Source organism: Hydra viridissima, unplaced genomic scaffold (genome assembly GCF_058129835.1).
Source record: "Hydra viridissima isolate aposymbiotic clone 2 unplaced genomic scaffold, HvirCarnegie_v1 scaffold_1, whole genome shotgun sequence".
NCBI lineage: Eukaryota > Metazoa > Cnidaria > Hydrozoa > Anthoathecata > Hydridae > Hydra > Hydra viridissima.
In genome coordinates this window covers 33,292,561-33,314,246 of record NW_028324300.1, presented here as the reverse complement: position 1 = coordinate 33,314,246, position 21,686 = coordinate 33,292,561, and the positions used below count along the sequence as shown (strand labels likewise).

General features: G+C 29.4%; 1 long non-coding RNA gene and 2 pseudogenes across 3 annotated transcripts; all 3 read right to left on the bottom strand.

Annotated features, from left to right (window-relative positions):
* Positions 1 to 10,018: 10,018 nt before the first annotated feature.
* On the bottom strand, positions 10,019 to 10,597 carry LOC149894634 (uncharacterized). Its single transcript, XR_016448639.1, has 2 exons — positions 10,342 to 10,597; positions 10,019 to 10,203 (listed from the first exon to the last, which is right to left on the bottom strand). It is a non-coding gene; the product is annotated as an uncharacterized LOC149894634 (long non-coding RNA).
* On the bottom strand, positions 10,582 to 12,247 carry LOC149894633 (uncharacterized; annotated as a pseudogene). The gene is made up of 6 exons (XR_016448626.1): positions 11,980 to 12,247; positions 11,641 to 11,849; positions 11,381 to 11,428; positions 11,201 to 11,290; positions 10,966 to 11,068; positions 10,582 to 10,892 (listed from the first exon to the last, which is right to left on the bottom strand). The product of XR_016448626.1 is annotated as an uncharacterized LOC149894633 (transcript).
* A 560-nt stretch (positions 12,248 to 12,807) lies between these two features.
* On the bottom strand, positions 12,808 to 15,380 carry LOC149894632 (uncharacterized; annotated as a pseudogene). Its single transcript, XR_016448624.1, has 2 exons — positions 15,241 to 15,380; positions 12,808 to 14,708 (listed from the first exon to the last, which is right to left on the bottom strand). The product of XR_016448624.1 is annotated as an uncharacterized LOC149894632 (transcript).
* Between the last annotated feature and the right edge of the window lie 6,306 nt (positions 15,381 to 21,686).

Below are 21,686 nucleotides of genomic sequence, written 5' to 3'. Positions count from 1 at the left end.
TTCTTCCAGTACGTAAGAATGTTGAATTCAACTTCTAATGACACTCGTGGTTCATTAAGAGTCCATTTTAAAATTAATTGACGAATATCTTGATCTGATTCTAAAGCTGCATTAGCAACACCTTGTCTGGTTCCTCCTCCAGTATATTCAATGAAACGGCGTACTTTTTCAGCATCAATTTCTTCTGAGTTCATCGGAATCATCTCTTCAGAAGTATTTAAGGAATATGACGCATTTAATTGCATGGATTCTTCTGTTGATGAAGAACTTAATTGTTCTCGTTGAGTACAAAGTTTTTGATGGATTTTGATTAGCTGTACAATTCCTCTATTCAACATTTCTGTATAAAACAATTGATGACCCGATGTAAAGCAAAATCTAGGATCCAGAACTAAAGCAGCAATAAATGCTTCGCATTTAAAAAAAAACTTGTTCTTGTGTAATGATTGCGTTGGTCAGTAGCATTTTTAATCCCAAATCACCTGCTGGAACGTCCTCAATTTCTATTTTCATTTGAATTCATCGAACGTAGAATTCACTAATTGATAATTTTGCGGATTGAAAATCCATCATAGCCGAATGTATTGGTAAAAATGCATCGAAATATTCATCTATTAAACTCCATGAAGCATCATTTAATTTTAACTGGTCGTGTCTTAGCCTTTGATATGCTTCTGCGTTGGTATGGAAATCTTCTATCATCAAAAACGTGGAACCCTAGCGTGGTTCAATGTCTACAAGAGGTTTTTTTAGATTTTTAAATGTTTGAATATATGCTACTTTTTTGGATTCGATAGCAACTTTTCTGATGTTATTTAATGCATCTTCAAACATTGATGTTACATCCTTAGCAGCTAGCTGACACACATGTGCGCCACAAAACATGGCTGAACAGAACGATCCAACTTATTTTTCAACACAAACAGTGTGGGCTTCACTATAATTCCCTTCTTCATTCTCTAAAGCGCCAATATCAATTTCCTCGTCTTCGAAATTTATAAATTCGTCACCATAAATTTCAAGGATCACTTTCATTTGAACTTGTGCATTTTAAAGAATTTTTGAAGCCTTCGTCATGTTCTTTCCTTGATCTGTGCAAGTTGCGTAGATATCATTAGCATATTTTCCAATTTTTCCAATTACATTTTCTAACTGAACAGTAAAATTTCGCCAAACTGTCGACCTTCTTGAGTAAGTATGCCTAAGGTTCTATCAGCTATTTGCCCGTCCTTCACATATCTACAGCTAACTCCAAACACGTTTCTTCCATATCGCGACGCACTATCAAACATCAACGAGACAAGAACATTTTAAGTTTCTTCTCTTATGAGCGAAAAAATATTTTCACACGCAAGTTGAATGTAGCGTTTCATGCTGTGACGATTTATAGCAATTTTGAATTCTTTGAGTGCATTTTTCACTAAAGATAATTGTCCGATTTCATCAGCTGACGCGAAAGACAAGTTACGGTTCATCATTAACTTAATCATTCCTCTAATTAATTGATTTACATCAACATCCAGCTTGATTCGTTTAATTAATTGAATCTCATCGTCACACAGTGGAGTATTTCACTTGAAAAGTTGAACAAAATTATTTTATGTTTATTATCAATTTGATATGTAGTAAAAAGAAGTTTAGGATCATTATATTGTATTAAAAACAATTTGTCACACATGAAATGTAAAAAATTAATATATTAAAACAAAAAATACATATTTTTATACATCTTACATACTTTACAAATATCTACAACTTTACAACTATTTAACATAATGACAAATTACTAAATTTATATTACTAAAAAGGATAATCACACTTGAAAGATGCATCTAAACCTATACTGGGTTTCTTAATTACTGAACTTAATCCTCAGGTACCTGTTGTCATGAATTATTTTTCGTTAAAGGATTAAATCCTATGGTTAACCAGCTACAAGGGCTAATGATTTGACAACCAAACAATTTGAAATTAACAATTTAAATTTATTATTATAGCCCTATATTTAATCCAAAATAAAATAAAATACTTTTGTACATGTCAATGCAATCATTTATATAATATATGCAGCAAGGATTCAAAAAATTTGATTCTTGCGTGCATTATTGATAGCCCAAATTTCAGTGTTTCACGGCTTTCTGTCGTTTTTTTATTCAAGTCATTAAAATCTTTTGAAGTTTGGCCACATATATAGCATCTCATTGTTGATGTCGCATTTGTAGCAGCATTGCAAACTTTTCCATCAATCATAGTAAAAAGAAATACATGCTTTATTTGCAAATTACCACCAAAAGCGTTTATTATTTCACTTTTTCTCAAGCCTTTTATTTGGTTCCCTACGCATTCGATTTCATCATTCGTTACGTCTTTGCTCTCCCGAATAAAACGTATTTTTATTGGTTGACAATACCTTGTAGATGATGGTGCGAGCCATCACAACCCCGTTTCGAAATCAATTCTAAATGATTTCTTTCTTTTTCATTTAAAGTTTCAATAACTTCGTTCAAATAACAACATAATTGCCTAGACGTGTGATCCAGAAGATCTTGTAATTTAATTTCTGAGCAAAATTCTGTAACTGTTATCGTTTCTTCTAGTGGATAACATTCCACTTAAAATTCCATTTCACAGATATTCTTGTTGGCTGCATGAATAATTTCATACTGTTTTTTAGTCTTCTCGTTGGTGAACTCGATTCACAAAATTCTTTTGGCGGTTGGTCGGGTATTGCCACCGTCCAAGTTGGTAGAGATATGGTGGTATTGAGCCATTGTTTGCTATTTTTTAAAAAACACTCTCTTTTACGGCTTGCGTCTTCCCAATTTTGTTTAAATTGGAACTTAAAAGGTGAAAAAATGATTTTTAGTGCACTTTCTTCATTTGCAGGGCATTTAATTATGTTTTTAAGGTGTTCTAATAAAAACATGAATTTGTCGTCAATTTTTTTCTCAGAACTTTGCTCCAAGACTTCATAAAGTGATCGTCTAGTCATCTCTATTGTGATAGCTTGATATTCTACAGTAAAAATATGAATTAAATAAAATAAAAGTTTTAATCACAAAAAAAATGTTTTTGCCTTATTTACTAAAAAAATTAAAAAAATCTTAGGGCGCGTACATGCGCAACTTTTTTTTTCTTAAATGGTAAATAGAATATCTAAGCTTTATGTGAAGCACAAGCTCGTAGCTTAATAAGGCTTAATTGATATTCAAAAACACTTTTTAATATCGTGTATATAAAAAAAAAACGTTAAATATTTTACATCAAATATAATTGATGAGAAATGTGACAGTAACATATAAAATAGAGAAAATAAATATACCAAAAGTATGAGCTTACCTTCTTTTTCAATATCCATTATGATTTTTAAAATTTGTCACTAACCACAAACTCAAAAAACGATTTGTAATAATGCTCGTCAACAGGAACGTTGAAAAACAATTGAATTCATTACCACAATTTCTCGATTTTTAAAGCTGCCCCAATTAGGTGGGAGGGAGATGGGTAACCGAAATGACCATTTAGGGATGTAAACTTTATTAAGCTTTAACAATGCACCAATAAAAACAGATTTTGACAAAGTTTTGAAAATCGACTTTTGATCAACTTTTTCGTATAAATACTCCACTGTGCGTCATTTCGATTCCTTGTAGCCGAAGTAGCTTCAACTAAGTCGATTTCGCCTGCTTTTTCTTTGTGTTTTCGAAGAAGGTGATCTTTGAGGTTACTTAACTTGCCTTTGTAAAATTTTTTGCACATTTTACACTTTCCTCCTTCTTTACTAATTTCAAATTGACTTTTCACAAATACCTTAAAATTATTAAAAACGACGAAAAACACATAAAGTGCTTACCTACTAATTATAGAAATATTTAAAACAGTTTCTTAATGACAATTTTTAAATAGTTGTTTTTATGAAATAATGTATAGATATAATAAAGGGACTTTCAGTTCCTGAAATCAGTTCGTTGACTTTCAAAAGCTGCAGAATATCTTCATCAAGTTCTTGCACATTTCACTCAAAGAGTTTATTTGGCTTTTTACTTCATCTACAATGGCTTTAGTTTTCTTGGAAGTTTCTTTGCAAAATTCTATGCATAAAGGTCGACAATAACGAACATATGAAAGTGCCGGGTTTTGCCTAACAACTGCGCCAGTTACTTTATCAATTAGTTTAATAGGCACCAAAGAACTAGTAAACAAATTTGCATCAGAAATAAGTTCAGATTCCTCAGGAAGTTTCTGCTTGTATTGGCTTTGGCCAGAGGAACCATCACAGCCCCATTTACTATATGAAAGTAAATGCTTGAATTCAATACACGGAATCTATGGTCAAAATTCTAGCTACAGTGTGATCCAATAAATCTTGCAGTTTTTTTCGCATGTGTGTTCGTAATTTCTATTGCAGAAGATGGTGGATAGCAGGTCTGTTTAATTTCTTGAATTTTACAATATGGTGGGAATATGGAAAAGTTTCGTTCATTTGTCACCTTCCTCATGTACAAATATTGTGCTTTTGTTAAATCTAAATCAATAAACACGCTGAGTGCTTCTTCATCAGATAGCATACTTTTCTGGCTTGCGTTTTTCATAAAACTCGATATTAATTTTTTTTTGTCTTTATCAGCAATCCTTAATGTTTCCACAAGTTTTGCTTCTGCTTCTTCTCCTATTGAATGCAACGCCTGAAGATATGTATTAAAGATATGCTCGAATCCATATTTCTTAAGTAACATGGAATTTTTAATTTTTTTGCTGGATTCTGACGAATCTCCATAAGACACGCACGGCCTTCCGCGTTTTTCAAAAGACGTAGATGGCGTGGAGTCCGTAATTGCCTCTTCTGAGTTAGGTAAAGATACACAATATCCAACCAATCACTGTTCTTAGATAAAAAAGCTTCCTTTTTCCGTGACGCCAGTATCCATCGTTTATTAAAAGACGGAATAATGTGCCTTTAAATATCACTAATAATAAAACACAAGTTGTCCTCAGAAAGTTGATAATTTTCTTTTAAAATTGTTGACATTGCCTCAACTCTCTTTCTTCCATCAATATAGGAAAGCAATAATTTACATTTCAAACACTTAAAAGTTGTCATTTTAACAAGTCACAAAAGTAACTTAAGTAATATTCAATAGTCAAACGAGTCGGTTTAATTTCCACTGTGAATTTGTTATACTGATATAAATGTTTCAACTCTTTATATATTGACAGTGTACATTCACCACAAAATGAGTGCAAAAATACAAGAATGCCATGGTATCATTAAAAAATTGATAATAAGTTAATAAACATATACCAAGCTATTGTTATAAATGAACAAAGTTTGAAACCACGATAAAAAGCGGTTTTCTGTTTTTTTACTTTTATCACTCTTTTCTCGATAATTTCGGAAACCGCACGTTTCTGCAACTCATTCTTATACATGTTTTTAATAAACACCTAGGCTACAATACTACATTAAATGTAAAGCGTGGGGAAGCGTGGGTAACTACCAAAAGTCTCAGTGAACTTGAAGAACATTATTTTTTTTCATTTATTTTATTGTTCAAATAATTACTCCTAAACTGAACCATATAAGTAAAAATGTATTATTTTCTTAAAATCTCCATAACATGAGCTTTTCAAAAATGTATAATACTTTATACTTATTCCTAGAGAGTTTTATAGAAAATTAGCTTTTAAAGTGATGAAGCGAACAGGTTTGAAATGAACATCCGCAAAAGTAATAAACAATAGGGCTTCAAATCTTTTATTTTTACATAAAATTATGTGAAATTCCTGCATTATAGTAATGATTGACTATTAAACTATTAAATAAAATTGAAATATAATGGCAGTAGCGACATTTGTAAAAAACATTTATGATATGCTGTTGCTTTACAATTTTCCACTGTGCGCTGCTTGAAATTGTTGATTGTCCTATGGTTACTCTATTTTAACCTGAAACGCCGCGCTGCACAGTGGGCCAGTAGGTGGACAAAATGGGGAAAATGTTAGTTGTCTAATCTTGAAAACCTTTTTAATTTTAGTATTTACATATATTAGGAGAAATCGATTGATAATTTATTTATATTAAATCCCTTAGTTACCAGGACTCTAAGCATTTGAATATTAAGATAAAAAAAAAAAAAAAAAAAAAAATTAAAAATAAATAATTAATGGTGACATTAACGTTCTGTTATATTTCAATTACATCTACGTTTTTGAAACAAAAAATTAGTACATGTTATTCTAGAGTATTTAGAAATAAGAAAAACTAATGTGTGAAATAAATTTGTCATAGCATGTTACCTTAGTTATACTTTGAAAACCACAGATTAAAAAAAAAAATTTCTTAAGAAACTTTTTTTTTCCGCACAATAACTAATAATTACCACAATTTGCCGTGTGTTGTCTTTTATTTATTTGAGCTATACGATGCTTCAATCGAGTTTTAATTGATTGCTCGTCCCCTTAAATCCCCATTCAGATTTTATGTATGTTTTAACTTGGTTGCTATGGTACTAAATTTTGCATAGCAACAACTCATTTTTACATTAACGTTGTTTTAACAGTATTTTACTTGCGCCAAGTACACAATATTGGGGGGTATGTATTAAAATGAGATTCACAATTCTTATGAGGTTAACTTTTTTTGGTAACAATGGATACCTTACTTTGCATAGCATAGTAACAACATATTTTCGGTAGTTGTTAGTAATTTAATTACTGACACTGACAGTAATTTAATTACTTTTAAATTTAATTACTTTTAATTTTAATTAAAAACACTTGTAGTAACTTAGGGTGGAATGCAAGAACCGAACTTGAGTCAAGTTCGACTTGAAATCTCAAGTTCGACTTTGTCAAGTCAGACTTGAAAAATTGACTTGAGCGAATGCGTAAACGAGACTTGAAAATTTCAAGTTCGTGCTTGAGAAAGTCGAACTTGAAAAATAGTCGAGGCGTTGAATTTAGGGCGTTTATCGGAAAATGCACTTCGCAACCAATAGCGGTAATGGATTTTTTTTACGGGAAAAACCTTTTACTGAAACAAATTCCGTGTAATGATATTTGTATAGTATACGATTAAATAAAAAGTTTATAACAGTAAAAAAAAAAAAGTTCTTGCTATGTATTTTTCATCAGAAAAACAAATTCATCTTGGCACTTTCAGTTCCAAATCCTAAGTTGTTGGTAAACAACGGTTGGTCATATGTACCACTTAAGTGATCAAGACAATTTCTCTTGATTTCTCCATTTTAACAGATTCCATTTGAATTAAAATACATGGAAATGTTCTAGAAAATGCAGAATCTTATTTTGACGCTTTTTGGGGATGATACTATACTACAATGTATTTTTATTTATCTTTTTACTAATACTTTAATGAAAATAATGGTTTTTTTTTTAAAAAATACTGAGAAAATTACTTTAAACAAAATTAGTTTTCTCAATACTAATACTACATAATACTATGTGTATATATATATATACCATTTACATATGTAAGTATACCATTTACATATGTAAGTCAATAGAGATCACATATGGAGACAGGTCTTCTGAAATTATTGGGCAACTTATAGAAACAGAAAAGAAAACTTTTAAAAACCATTGATAGCATCTTGCTCATTAACACATGAAAAAGAACAAAGTTTAACGTTAAACAAAAATCTCTTAATAAAAAAAAAATACAAAAAAGCAATATAATGAAATTCATGATCTTGATAAAGAACTAATGCAAAAACAAATAGAAATAGATGATATAAAAAAAAACTCTCTCCAGAAAAAGCAACAATACAAACAAAACTTTGTGAAAGTTTTCACAGTTAAAATTTTCACAAAGTTTTAAAAAAGCAACACAACAGAATTATTCTATGTGAGGATTATTATTTTCTAACAATATCAGATCCAAATTGTTTTTGGAATGTTTGAATTTATCACTTTATTTTTTATTGAAATTGTTTTTTTCATATATAATACTATTTTGAAATATAAAATGTAATTCTTTTGAAATAATATGTAGTATAAATATTTGAAAATAATGTTTTTGTTATTAGACCCTTTATCCATTATCAGACACAAATTTTTTTAAAAAAAAATAAGTCTGAAATTTGACTTTTGCTTTGTTTCTGCAAAAATATCTTTAGTGAATGCTTTAGCACCACATTCTTCATTGCTATTTTGTATTTCATTGCCTCCACAATAATCATTTTGTAGAAGGGCAATGTTGTGAAGCACAAAACAGGATATTATTATAGCTATGGAATTTTGCAGTTTTGTTCCTAAGGGAATGTTAAGACAAGGGTATTGTTTTTTTTTGATATACCAAAACAATATTCAACAACAACATTCAACATGTGTGTACTTCTCAAGCTGTAATTGTATCTGATTTCATTTTCATTTTTGGGTTAGAAAAAGGTGTCATTAAATATTGTTTATAAGGATAGCCAGAATCACCTGAAACATGAACATGTTGGCGAGCTTCTAAAACTTGTTTAATAGCTGAGTTAGCAAAAACAAATGAATCCTGAACAATTCCAGGCCATTGAACACAAGCAGATAAAGTTTCATATAAAGCACCTGCAATGACCTGGCAATTCAAAAAAAAAATCCCTTTTTGTTTCGATATATTTCTGCACTTTCTCCACAAGGAATTATTATAGGAAGATGTGTTCATTAATTGCTTCTATACATCCTGGGAATCCTTGAATTTGGTAAAATCTAAATAATGGTTGATAAATATAAATATTTTCTTTATCTAAGAAAAGTTTGAAGTTTGTATGAAATAGCAAAATCAGATATCCATGAAAACTTATAAGCACTTTTGCTAAATTATCAAAAAATCAGCTTCTGTTGGAAACTTTATGTACTGATATCTTTTGTTAGCCATTTGAATTGAAATGTTCTAAACCACTGGACAAACAGTTGAGTTTCAGCTCTTCCAAATCTCCTATTATTCTCTAAAAGAGTTTATTTATTGTTATAATCATTTGTTGGTATAAAATGTTGTTATTTAAAAACGTAATGTAAAATCTACAATAAGAAGGTGCCATTTTCTGATACCGTTTTTTGAATATCTACTCACTTGGAATGAACCAGTAGCATAAAACCGAAATGCAATAGCCAGTTGTTGTACAGTTGAAAGAGGGCACCCTCGATTGTTAGCATTGTTGTTAACAATGTCATTAGCTAATATTAAAAAGTTTTTTTTGGAAAATCTGTAGCACCTTTTAAATTCTATACCGTGGTAAACTTCTAAAGGATTAGCTCTGTCAATAATAAACCTTGGTATGTGACTTGGCATATTTTCTCTTCTTCTTCTTCTAAAATTCAGCTCATACCGATTCATTTTTGAACATTTTAAAAAAAGTTTTTTTTAATACTTCATGTAATTGTAACTACTTCTCATGAACTCTCTTTCCCGACAAGAAAATTTAACGTGGGCCATATATGGCAATTGTATGTTAACCATATATTTCCCACTCTCCTTTATGGGATGGCGCTGATGCGTCCCATATGTGGCTTTAATGTTTATAGCAATAAAACCACACTAAATAAGAACAAATGCCACTCTTAATTTGTGCGCAAAAGTTCTAATGGCCCACGCGTGGGAAGCATTTGCTAGCCATATCATTACCACACTTCTTAATGGGATGGCTTTAGTGCGGGCCATATGTGGGTTTAATGCTTATAGCACTAAAACCACACTAAATAAGAACGAAAGCCACACTTCATCTGTGCGCAAAGGTTCATCTGGCCCACGTGTGGGAAGTATATATTAGCCATATATTTACCACTACTCATTATGGGATGGCGTTGGAGTGGCTCACGTGTGGCAATAGTACTTATATCGCTCAAAACCACTTTCAGAACGAAAGTACACTAACTTTTTACATGAAATCTGATATATATATATATATATATATATATATATATATATATATATATATATATATATATATATATATATATATATATATATATATATATATATATATATATATATGAAAAATAATATGCTTCTTGCTTTTTGTTATAAATTTATTTACAAACATTTTATTTATTTACAATAACTTTTCATTAAATTTATTTATTCATTCTTCTCTCGATGCATACGTCTACCACCACGATCTGCTGAGTTATGCAGTGAAGCGGTGATGGCTTCATTGATATCTTTGTCTGTAGCATTTTTGCAATGCCTTCGAACAGCAACTAAAATCAGTTTATTATTATTTATTATTTCGATTATACAAAAAATTAATTAATTTATTAAGGGTTAATGTCAACTTTATCAATAAGTACTTGTACTTGACAAACGGTTAACTCTAACGGAATAGCTACTTTGCTTACTTGCAATAAACTTTACAAAAGCCTCAATTGAATATTTGTTTGAGCGTTTCCCAGTACGACAACAACTCATCTGTAACTCATCAGTCATGAAAACATTCAAAATGTTTCGTACCGTATCAGATATATACTTTCCACCTGCTGTTGCTAGCCAGTTAATCTACATTCAGAAAAAGAAAGTAAACAATTTAAAAGTACACAAAGGTGTATAAACACATACATAAATATATATAAGTGATTACTAAAAAAAAAAATTTATATATGAATTCAAATTATATAAAAAATTGTATTATCTAAAAAAAGGTTAAATATTCGAATTTTTAATTTTTCAATGGATGCAACCGGAGTTTTTATTAAAAAGTTTTTCAATAATATTTAAGTACAACTTGCAAAAAGTGAGGCCATTTCTTCATCCTGGCATTGCAACAAAACAGCATCTAACTCTTCTATGCTGCTTGATTTCGTAAATAAACTTTCTTCAGTATGACCAATTGGCATACGCTCTATCAAATGTTAAATCTCTTTTGTCGCAGACGTTACAGATTTTACTAAATCTAATCAAATCGAACTGTTATAAGTATTTAAAAGATAGACAAATTAATATATGTACTTTAAAAGATTTTTCACCTTTAAGTAAATTTTCAATGGAGGACAATCGGTATTCAATTGACTGTGTGATTGGTGTAAGGGTGTCAGTGGAATTTTTGGTGTATGGCATTGGCAAGAACTCCTGATATAATTTTAAAAAAAAATTCTACTTTAATTACATTTATGCATATTTAAATTTAATGATCTTCAATTATAATTATTCTACTTAACAGCAAACTTATAATTACTAAAATAAAATTTACAAAAATCTTACTGAAGGTAAATTTATTTCATCAGGATCATTTAGTAATGACACAAAGCTTTGACTAGATTTTCCTTGGTGTTGCATCTCTCGAAAAACATTCTAATCATATATCAAAATTAAATGTCTAATAATAACATTAACAAATTTTAACTTATAGTATTGCTATCAAGCAACATGTTTAATACTTACAGCATGATGTGGTATTGGCAGTAATGGTTGGCTACCTGGTGTTGATGTCTAAAATATTTTATGCTAATTATTAAAATCTAGTAAAACTTTATCTAATTTAAGAAAATAAAAATTTGTTGATTGTAATCAACAAGAGTAAGCCATGTTTAAATAAATATTTTCGTTTCCACATTTAAAATAATTATTTAACATTTTTTTCATTAACGTAAGCAAGTTAATGAAAAAAACTTGTTTTTAATAAAGTCACTTTATAAGCTTACAGAAATGACAGCCTGCTGAAGAGATGTAGTCATGTTGAAATCAGAATCATCTTCACTAGACATATTGCCATGAATTTGAGAAGCAAATAATGAAGGGGATAATCATTTTGATGTTGTCTTCCTACGACATGAATTACCTTCATATTCTGAAGCAAGATCACTTGTTTCTTCAGATATTTTTAACTTTTCTAATGCTCTTTCCTCACAGTCTGTAACAAAGTAGTCAAAGTAGTACAAAGTAACAAAAATGTGAGTTGATTGTGCATTAAAGTAATATTAATAAACCAGGTATAACTTAAACGCACACACACACACAAACACACATATGTGTGTTTTTACCTGCAGTAGATAAAATTTGTATTTTGTATCTTTCCCAATCTTTATTGGGAATCTGTCTCTTCCGGCGCATTCCTTTTAATGAAGTCATGCTACATTTTGGCCACAAACACTCGCTGTTTCCATTAAGCCATTCCTTTGGAACATACTCCACAGTATTGTCGTTAAGGAAATGAACAATATAAAACATATCTTTACACTGTAAAAAATATAAATAATATAAACTATTTGTGCATATTATAAAAAACTCTAGGAATTAGGAAAGATAATTTCAGTAAATATTGTTTTGGGCTGGCACAATATTTACAGGGTATTTGCCACCCTGATGACACTATGTTTACAATAGAATTACCATAATTCAATAAAAAAAATTTTGCATAAGTAATAGTAGTAAAATAACTATATAAATTCCCAATACTTGCTAGGACTATAGCAATATAAATTAACAATATCAAGTAAATAAAAAATAGGTAAAACAACTCATACTTTTCTATATATAATTATTTCATAAAAAATATCTTTATTACATAGATATAAAATTCATAAGAATGCCTATAAAAAAATAACACTAAAAAACTCATAAAAAAATTAAACATCTTTTACGCAACTGATATAAATTGGTTATACAACTAATTATGTAACAAACTGTTTTTTAAAATTAAATACAAAATTTAAAAACTAGATAAAAGTCATTTTTCAAGATTTAAATTGAAGACTATAAGTGCTAAAAGTACAAATGTCTTCAATTGTTAAACAGTTCAAAATTTGATGCTGTTCAAAAACTAATAGTTTATATAAATAATTCTGGTATTTTGATCAATAACTAAACAATTTATTAGAAGCAAATGGAATAATGTAAAATATACTATTCTCACAAGGAATACACACACATTTGTTAATTATTGAAACATTGCATACATTACTATTTGAGTGTTTATACAAACCTATATGCATAAATGAAGAAGGATATGGATGGGAATACACGTCTTCATATAAAGTCATTACATTTCCATTACACACAACATCGGTAACAAACGAAGCAACACATACTATTCCAGAAGAGGTGAGATATATATTGTCTGGTGAATGTGTAGATAAGTAAAATAAGTTATTGCAAGATGGCGATAATGTTTTGAAAATTGAACTTCTAATTACATTATTGATGCACTGTTTGAGGCAATTGGTATTGGAATTAATGGTCTTTTTAATATGCCTTAATTTATTCTCAAAAGGAAATGATGACCAAAAGTCAAGTGGACCAAGGTTTTTTACAAACTCATCTAAATGTAAAAGACAATGAATGTTATACACTAAATTACCTTTACCATAATGATCTGCAAACGTAGTAACAAATTTCTTCAAACACCAGGAAATGTTATCCATAATTGGTAAAAAATCTGATCCAAGCATATTGAATGCTGCAAAATGGAGAAGCATAGTATGAGCATAAACACTGGGATGCAGAAAAGATCTCATGACTAATGGTGCCAAATAAATAAAAAAAGTTCTAAATTCAGTTGCTTTCCATCGGTCCATCTCAACCAATGGTCTCACTTTTCTGTGTTTAAATTCTTTAGGCATGTGTTTCCCATTTTCAACGATCTTATTTGATAAAGCAACTCGATTAGACGGTGGTATGCGAAATGAACCTTTGTACACACATGTTGAAGAAACCCATAAAAACAAAAGTTTTCTGAACACACCTTCACATAACAGATGCATGTACTCAGCTGGCACACAAGTAATAGGAGGTACAATACTACCAATTGCCGTCATTTCCTTTTGGTGATCATTTTCTTGAAAATTCAAAAACTGTTGATCAGTTCGAGCAGGAGCATCATGATTATCAAAAACAACCTTTCCATTAATATAGCTACCAGTTTGTCTGCAATACTCACACCCATTGTAACCATTAAAATACTTTATACCCTTTATAAATGCTCTTGCTGGAGCATCACTTACAATACAAAAAGCTCTAATAAGATACCTCTGTCCTGAAACTACAATTGGGTATTTTAAATTGTCCCTGAAAAATATTTATTCAGGTCATTCGGTTTATTTGTGCCAAAATAAAGAGATACAATGAAAGGCTCAAGGCAAGTACTTTCATTAACTTTTGCTAAAATAGGCCAAAATGATTTAGAGCAGGATTTGAATAAAGGCATCCCATCGATATTAAATGTTAACGTGATAAGTGTAGAATGAAAATGAGTAGCTTCAGCGCAAAGTAAATTATATCGATCTGAACTTATCCTAAAGCTTTGCAAACCAGATTCTATATACCTAATAAGTTCAGTTTCTAGGCCAAAGTGAACAAATTCTCCACTACCCATCTTTGAGATATTCAAATGGGTCGAAGAACATTTTAAAAGTGTTTTACATGATTTAGGTAACTCCGGATGTTTTGTTATAAGAATTTTTAACAAATCATCCAATGCTTTATTTTCAACATTGTATTGAATTGCCCAAACACGAATTTCCTCTAAAAGTGACTTATTTTTAATTTCTTCTGAGCTTGTATCTATGATACTTTCAAAAGAACGATAACTACCAAGGTTAATGCTATTATTGCTACTTGCTTCTAACGAAGAACTCTTGGGCTCTTCTTGATCGTAACTAACAACAACCTCATGAATTGCAGCATCTTCCTGAGCTTTTTTGTAAAAAGTATCAACTTCTTCATTAATGACAAGCCTTTTTTTCTCCTTTGACAGCCCACTCCATTTTTTATCCTTTAAGAAATAATGATACAGAAGTAATTAAAAATAAATTGTATTTTAAATGTATTTTATACTAAAAAAATGTAAATAAATATGAGTATATATATATACATAATATACATATAAATGTATATATACAATGTATATATATATGCAATGTATATATATATATATATATATATATATATATATATATATATATATATATATATATATATATATATATATATATATAATAAATATATATATATATATGTTTATATAAATATATATAAATATATATATTTTTAAAAGTCTATATTTATATATTAAATTAATAGTTGATACCTATTAAATATAAATAATAATTTAAATATATATTTATATAAAAAGTATCTATATATAATATATATATATATATATATATATATATACATATATATATATATATATATATATATATATATATATATATATATATATATATATATATATATATATATATATATATATATATATATATAGATATGTAGAAATAATATCAATAGATACAAAGTACGCTTACATTGTTAGCCATTTTATTTAATTCTTTTATTACTATTCCCGCTTCTTTTATGCGATTGTGTAAGATGATTTTTTTTTTCTAGAAATTAAACTGAGATATTTGGAAAAATTATTTTACTTAGTAATATTTTCCTCACTTCTTTTATGCAATGTGCATAAGGCTGATTTTTTTATTTCTTGAAATAAACTAGGATATTTTTAATAATTTATATTGGATAACAAGCCACAAAAATTGTCATTAAAATACCGCTAAAAGTTATATTGGGTATATATACCCAATATAACTTTTAACAATAATATATTATTAATATACCCAATAACAATAATATATTACCCTTTAACAATAATATAATACCCTTTTAACAATAATATATTATTAATATACCCAATATAAATTTTAGCGGTTTTGTAATGCAAATTAGAGTGTTGAAAATCTATTTAACAAATCAAATTTGCATTACAAAACCACCTGAACATAAATATATATATATATATATATATATATATATATATATATATATATATATATATATATATATATATATATATATATATATATATATATTAGAACCGTCCTGAGGCAGCCGCTCCAGGTCTCGCGCTTAGCAAGGTCTCCTAAGCACGGCCGTACCGAACGACAAAGACGTGGGGGGGGGGGGGGGGAATGGAAAAAGCGAAATTTACCGACAAGATCTTTTTTTTTTTTTTTTTTTTTTAGAAGCCAAATTTCAGTTTTAACCGACAGAAGCCATAATTCGTTAAATAAGGGGGCCAATCAGAGTTGCTGTCCCAGGCGGCGTGTCGGCTCTTGGCGGCCCTACCTATAATAAATTGAAGAATAAACTTTATTGTTATTATTATAGATTATTTTATAAAACACTCAGTTCCTTTATAAACCTACAAGAAAATAACAATTTTGTGTTCTGCATCTACACACTACCTTTTTAGACAGTAAGAGCGCCTTAAATAACGACTTTCAAGAAGGCCTCGCAAAAATGTTATTCTCAAGGCCTCGCGTTTTCTAAGGACGGCTCTGATATATATATATATATATATATATATATATATATATATATATATATATATATATATATATATATATATATATGTATATATACATATATATATATATATATACACATTTATTTAAGTTGTTGATACCGTATAAACTAAAAAAACACAAATTTGCATTACAAAACCACTTAAACATGTTAACAAAAAAATATATATATTAAATTGATAAGCGTCTGACGTAATAAAATAATATTGCGCTTTTCACAATGGAATGAAGTAATTTATTTTAAAGTTTAAAGCGTGGTATGATGTGGCAAGATAATGAATGGCCCATATCATAACCACATCTATTTTAGCATGTGTTTATTTAAAGAGTATACCGCATTAAGTGGGATAATTATGTTGACCGCATTATGTGTTTCACACGTGGGCCACACTCATCATCAGTTTATATATCGATAAACATCTAGAATATAATTTCACGCTTTAAATCCATTTATAAGCACTATGGCCACATGTGGCCCACATGTACCTTTCTTGTCGGGTTTACTCCTTTTACACGTATCACTTCTTTGTATAACTGCAACTATTTATTACTAAATGGAATTTACTTTTATACTGTATCACAAAAATGTGCCTTAATCAACAGCCTTTTATAATGCTAGGATGTTCGACATTTCAAAAAGCTAATAAACATTTCTAATGGCATCAAAATATGACATGTTGAATCATTACATACGAGTTACAGGATGTTTTAAAAGACACACGTTTTCGCAATGTTAATATTCAGTTTTCTGTAATGAATTCATTTAAAAATATACTTTCACAATGTAACCTTCTAAATTAATTAGGTGAATATGCCCAAGTAACTACTTTTGCTTGTTAAAAACTCATTTTCATACTTGCAAAGGTTGTAATAAGTTATATAGTAATAGTAAAGTTTTGTTACGCATCAGCAAAATGATAATGGCGGTCTGTTTTTTTTTTCAAGTTTGGTTTCAAGATTGGTCTGGAGCAGACTTGAAAAAATGACTTGAAAATTCAAAAATTCTCGTTTTTCAAGTCTGACTTCAGTTCAAGTTCGCTTCTTGCATTCCGTTCAAGTCAGACTTGAGATTTGAAGTCTAACTTGAAATTTCAAGTCGGGTTCTTGCATTCGGAAGGAATTTTTGCTCTCTCAAGTCTGGTTTGAAGTCAGACTTGAAAAAGGTCTATTTTTAGCGGTTTTCAAGTCTGACTTGAGTTGAAGTTCGCTTTGTGCATTCGCTCAAGTCGCACTTAAGGTTTGAAGTTCGACTTCAAATTTGAAGTTCGGTTCTTGCATTCCACCTTTAGTTTTCCGATACCCAAGCCTTCGGGTCAGGTATTACTTGATTTAAACTACCCGAACATTACCCGTAGAAGTACCCGAAAATTGGGTAATAAAACTCATAGAGATATAAAACACTGGATACGGCATAGCCGTATCTGGCCTTATAAAAAAATTGAAGCCGAGCTTTTTTTGAAAATGTGACGTAGAGTGAGGCAAAATGTTCTTACGCGAATTCGTAAACAGTTTAAAGATGCATGTAAAAAGATATAGCATTTTACTTTTGTAAATAGGTTTAATAAAAGTAATTATGTAATAATAAATTTAGATAAAATTTATCTAATTAGATTATATAATCTTTGTCAATAAGTTATTTGGCTCAAGACTTGAGGCTATTAAGAATTTATCAGTATAGCGTGAGTCAAGAGACCTAAGGAATCGATAATAAACGGTTAACCTACAGTGAAGTTATACTGGCAAACAAAATATACAGTCTAAATGTTGAAATTATGTTCCTGTTGAATATTAATTTGGCTTTCAAAATATGGTATTTTCAAAAGACTTAAAACAACTATATATATACATCTATATGTGTGTACATTATATTCACTATAATATATACCTATATTTATGTATATTATACATGTTTAGTTTATTGTATATTGACAAAGACTTTAATCTGTTGGATTAAGGTAATTTTTTTACAATAAAAGGAAAAGAACTGGTAATATTAAGGACTGAAAATAGTTAATATGTATGTACCAGTTTGTGTGTATATATATATATATATATATATATATATATATATATATATATATATATATATATATATATATATATTCAGAAATAATTTACATTATTTGCAAATGTTTTGTAATGTATTAATAGCAGGAACATAAACAGTTTTTTATTGATTTTTAAACAACACTAGTTTGGTCAGTTTATTTCGAACTCGTACTCCTTGTATATAACTTGTTGCACAGGATGAGACATGGTATAAACGCACATCTAAATAAGCATCAATAATCAAATTGATCAATTTAACCAAATGATTATCTTCAAATGGAAGTTCCTGGATGTGATTTATCAGTCCTTGAAAAATTACTTTTGAAATTAGTTGACGACGGATATTTAATTTTAAATATGGAATAGATTTTGTAAAAAGTTGTAATTCTTTGATTTTCGATATGTCTGGAATGCTATGTCTTAAAAATTTTTCAACAATAGTACAAATTACAATGACATCTTTTGATGGATGAACAAGACCACCTCTACTTTTCTGTTCAACAAGTAAACATTGTGAATTATCATCAGTTAGAGAGGAAGTACAGGCCTTACATTTAATAGATCTTTTTAATTTTTTACAAACAAACCCACTTATGTATTTCACCACTTCTTCAGAATATTCAGACAACTGTGGTGGTTCCATAATATTTACTTGTGTAATATCATTAGCTATAAAAACAGTTGGATCATCATCATTGAATTTACATTCCTGATGATTCACAATTCCTCCTGTTACAGAAAGTATTTGTGTTGCATCCTGAGCTAAACAATTCCCAGTTTTTATGTTTTTTAACGAGTGGTGTATCAGCAAACGTCGGTATGTTGCCATAAATTGCTTTGCAGATGGATTATTGTTAAAACCACCTTGACTTCTAACAGCACTGAAGAACATTTCAATGTGGTCTTGACTCTTTTCAATGTGGTCTTGACTGAACATTTCAATGTGGAATTTGAACTGACTCTCTGAAGATAAAATCAAGTATTTGCTAAGTTGAATAACTGATTGAAGGCTAAACATAAATCCAATAAAACCAGTTTTGCAATTTGTTTTACAAATTAATTTACCAGCACTGTCTGTCAAACTGGACAAGTACTGACATACAAAATTGACAAAATTTGCATAGTCTTCCAAATTACTTGAAGAGATAGGAGCTTTATAATTTTTACCAAGAAAATTTTGACTGTTTAGTAAATCAAAACTTTTGTCTATAAACTGAATAAAATTGATGGTTGGCCCACAACCTTGAAATTCTTTTAATTTTAATTTATTTTCACAAAAATCAAGAGCATCTGCAACACTTTGACTTAAGGTTTGTGCTGCCAACTTCACCTTCATCTTTTGTTGTTTCCATTCTATATAATGTTTTTTCAGTTTATTAGCAGCATGAATTCCTTCTTTTGACTGAAGCTCGTACAACCGTTCAATGAATGCATAATTGATAACTCCATTATTACTGTCTTTTAGCAATTTCTTTTCACCAAAGTAATTTCTAACCAATTTTAACATATGGCAGGCATCAAGAATTAAAAATACTGGTTCTGCACTTACTGGATGTTGGAAGTATGGTTTCAGATTTCTTACATCACTAAAGTCAGCACCAAGAATCTTCATCATAGATAAATTTGCAGCTGTGCCATCAAAAGTTAAAGAAATAACTTGAACTCCAGTTTCGTGAACTTTAATGAGACATTCAGAAATAATATTTGCTTTTTCTTTTGAATTAAGTCCATCTGTTAAAAAATAGGCTACTGGGATCTTCCAATGTCCATTAACAGCAACTAACAGTAAAACAAAAGCTTCCTTAGCAACACCAACACTGTCATCATTAAATCCTCTTCCATAATCAATAAAACCATATGATTTATGTCCATCCCAATCAATTTGCTTTCGAATTGACATTTCATCCATCATCAAACTGCATATAATTTTTTTATTGGATTCATCATTTTTTGACTTTAAAATTTGGAATGCTTCATGAGTAAAGCCTGGTTGTCCATTAACACTTCTATACCACCGTCTCAGAGTATCTGGATGAGGAAGACAAGTATCAAAGAATTGTCTAACATAATCATATGCTTTTGCTGAATAAAAATGTAATGTTAATGCAAAAGTTTGCAATGATGGAGGATATTTTAAGTTCGTTTTGGATTTCAGTTTTCTTTGAATTAAATCTTTAATACCAGGATTAAGACTACTTAAAGTTGCTGTGGCTTCATCACTAACCAAACATTTACCTTGTAATTCATTGATCACATTTTGAAGTTTTGCAATTTTTTTGTTGAGTCTGCGCTTTTGTTGCATTACACATCTGATACGTTTTTTCTGTAACTTATATGCATCTAAGACAAAAGACAACTTCTTTTTGACAGTTTGCAGATTGTCTGAATCAAATTTGATGCAATCTCCTAAACACAATATTTTATCAGTACTAATCATCTTTTCCTTAAAGGTATTTTCCATATTTATCTCAATTTTTTCTTCTTTATTCAGTTTTTTTTTAATTCTTTCAGTGGGTGCTTTCTGAACATTATCTGCAGCTGGTTTTAAATGTTCTGGAAAATCAAAAATTGTTGGTACTGCATCAGATTTAAGATATTTTCTCAAGCAGAAACCAGATGTTTTGCTTATATCAAAACAATCTTTAGAAAAATGATCTGAGCAAATATAACTTGCTGAAGAGGGAACAAAATTCTTTCTTTTTGTTGCAAGAACCCATGCTGCTCTTTTTTCTGTATTTACAGGAAATCTATTTAAGAATGCATAGCTAAGATTCATTATACATACTGTGCCTGTCTTTTAAAATCTACATAAAATTATATTGAATCTTTATAAGTAAAATGTTTCAAATGTATATGAACTACTTTCTTACCTATGAAAACTTCTTGAGACCCCTTTAGCAGATCTAGCTGTACATCCAAAAGCACTGCACGAGTTAACCATTTTAAAACTAATACCAAATCATGAAATATAAAGTACATAAACATATATGTATATGATAGATAAATATATTATACATAAATGTAGATGTATAATTTTGTATTCATTGTTAGTCTTCTAAAAACTCCATATAAATTTTACATCATACAACCATATGAAAGATATTGTGTTAATTCACAGCATAACATTTTAATAATATTATACGCTTTTTTAACAACATTTTTCTGCCTCACTCTACGTCATCATGGTAAACTTTTTTCGGCTTCAATTATTTCTGTCTATGCCGTATCCAGTGTTTTAAATATCTATGAATAAAACTAGCCGAAATTATCATACCGAAATTTTCGCGTGATAGGATATTTTCTTTCTTTTTTTTTCTTTATTGCGTTTCTTTAAATTT